The sequence below is a fragment of the Berghia stephanieae genome, chromosome 7 (assembly GCF_034508935.2).
Source record: "Berghia stephanieae isolate SIO BIC M18660-M18661 chromosome 7, UCSD_Bste_1.3, whole genome shotgun sequence".
Classification (NCBI taxonomy): Eukaryota; Metazoa; Mollusca; class Gastropoda; order Nudibranchia; family Aeolidiidae; genus Berghia; species Berghia stephanieae.
Genome location: NC_088366.1, coordinates 17574525 through 17577024, shown reverse-complemented (window position 1 = coordinate 17577024; position 2500 = coordinate 17574525). Strand labels below are relative to the sequence as shown.

Below are 2500 nucleotides of genomic sequence, written 5' to 3'. Positions count from 1 at the left end.
ATTTTGTATCTCTTGGGGCGAGAATAGAGACAAATGGAAACGCGACCCCTGAAATCCAAAGGAGGATAGCACGTGCCCAAACGGAAGTGACAAAAACGATGACATTATGGAAAAGTGAAAGCATCCAACTGAAAATGAAAATATTAAGAACATGCATATGTCCAACAGCATTATAAGTATGTGAATCATGGACAATCACCAAAAAAAAAACAACAACAAAAAACGATGAGAATAAAATTAATGCATTTGAAATGAAAGGTTACAAGAAAATTCTTCGTAACCCTGGACAGCAAAGGAAACTAACTAAAATGTGAAAGAGTCCCTGGGCATTGGGGAGCCATATCGTATCAAGATGAGACAGAAATTAAAACTTGACCCTTTTTTTTGGACGTATCAAGAGACATGACACCCTTGAAATGTTTTTTTCTAAAAAGTATTATGAAGGATATAAGAGGGAGAGGGAGACCAAGAAGAACATGGCCACAAGACATCAGCCAATGGATGAATAAGTCAGTGACAGAATGTGGAAGGATGGCGCAGGGCAGAAGCTTGTTTCGGTTGGCGGTTGTGGAGGCCAAGTCCAGGAAAGATAAGCCATGATGATGATACGTTTTATTTATGTAAATTTTGTATATTTATTAGTAACGTGCATTAACAGTGATAAAAATCTGCGATATAAATGCAAGGTATTATCATTATTACTATTATTATTATTATTATTATTATTATTATTATTATTATTATTATTATTATTATTATTATTATTATTATTATTATTATTATTATTATTATTATATTATATTATGATTATGATAGATTATTATTATTATTATTATATTATTATTATTATATTATTATTATTATTATTATTATTATTATGATTATTATTATTATTATTATTATTTATTATTATTATTATTATTATTATTATTATATTATTAGTCACTTAATCAGGGTTTGTAATGGAAAACAAAGTTTTACATACATATTGTAGAACAAACAAGAAGTTATATCAATCGAGGCAAGGATTATCACCAGCAGTGTCTGAAATAGAGATTTCAACCAATATATATATATATATATATATATATATATATATATATATATATATATATATATATATATATATATATATATATATTTCTATAAAAAATATAGCATTGTGGAGAACATTGTGCATATTTGAGTCAATAAAAAAATGATACGGCGCACAACTCTACTGAAAGATTTCAAAATTAGAAATGTATTTTATACAGCTAGATAAACAGATAACTTGATTTCCCCTTTTATAATTTAAAGTCAGTTTGAAAGTTCGTTGAGTCACATAGATATTATAAAATACGTACCGACGACACTAAAACACTCTCAAAATCAACCAATTTCGTCACTGTAAAAAGTTGTCAGTTTGAGTCATCTATTTATCACATCAAGTACTATTATTACTTCCGTTGTGTTGTTGATTTAGCGGTGATCAGTATTGTTATGTAGTAGTATGTTCTAATTGCGTGTATGTTTGTGTGTGTGCGTGTGTGTGTGTTTGTGTGTGTGTTGTGTGTGGTGTATACATGTGTGTGTGTGTGTGTTGGCATTTTTCAGCAAATCGTGGCATTCATAGTGATATTATTCACTTGATCACATGAAGGTATTCGATTTACACAAATTTTAAACAAGTTTCACCGATTAACAACGTCAACTAATATTACTGCTGATATTACGGTCGTTTTTATGCCATCGTTGTGATAATTATTGCCCTGGGAAATATTTGATTAAACGTTGTCGGCAAACTGTCACTTGTATCTGTCTTGCTTCTAGCCCGAACAAACTTGATATTTTTCGTGTCTGATTCAGATTTTCATTTGACCTCATATAAGTTAGGTAAAGGGGAGACATTCCGAAAGCTCCTACATCCCCAGTATTCTTTCAATTTGTATTTTCACCGTTGATATTTTGTCAGGCGTTTATTTATTCAATTTGCCATCATATAGATTTGTGAGGATTTTTTTATCTATTAGGGTTACCCATAAGTCTTAGTAAAGGTGCTAGGGGGGAGACATTCCGAAAGCTCCTACATCCCCAGTATTCTTTCAATTTGTATTTTCACCGTAGATCTTTTGTCAGGGTTTTATTTATTCAATTTGTCATCATAAAGAAGCATTTAAAAAAATCTAGAACAAACCTTGATAGATTTGTGAAAGTTTAACATTTCCTAATTTGACCATTGTTTTGATTCTAGGCCGCCATTTTAATTTGTGAAGTATTGAAAGGTAGTACAAAGCAGTCCGAGGGGTTTTTTTTCTATTAGAGTTAGTCATAATGCTAGGGTGTTTTTTTTTTCATATTAGGGTTAGTTAAAGGTAGTCTAGATTTTACTGTTTCTTGGGGTTAGTTGAGGGAATATTATTTAAGTTGTCTCCCTTTGTAGGCGCTTTCGGAAGGCTTCCCAAGTCAAGCGTGGTAAAGACTTGTGACTTATTGATATTGATAACTACTGACTGATAAA

The 2500-nt window shown here is 30.8% G+C and overlaps 2 long non-coding RNA genes across 2 annotated transcripts in view; both read right to left on the bottom strand.

The window, feature by feature from the left end:
• LOC144976816 (uncharacterized) overlaps nt 1-1859 on the bottom strand; it is a 4999-nt gene extending 3140 nt beyond the window's left edge. The window contains exons 1-2 of the long non-coding RNA XR_013646174.1: nt 1347-1859; nt 986-1044 (exon numbers count right to left, since the gene is read on the bottom strand). This is a non-coding gene — a long non-coding RNA (uncharacterized LOC144976816). The remainder of the gene's footprint in view (nt 1-985; nt 1045-1346) is intronic.
• LOC144976474 (uncharacterized) overlaps nt 1-2500 on the bottom strand; it is a 119145-nt gene that overhangs the window by 60499 nt on the left and 56146 nt on the right. The gene's annotated exons all lie outside the window — the stretch shown is intronic.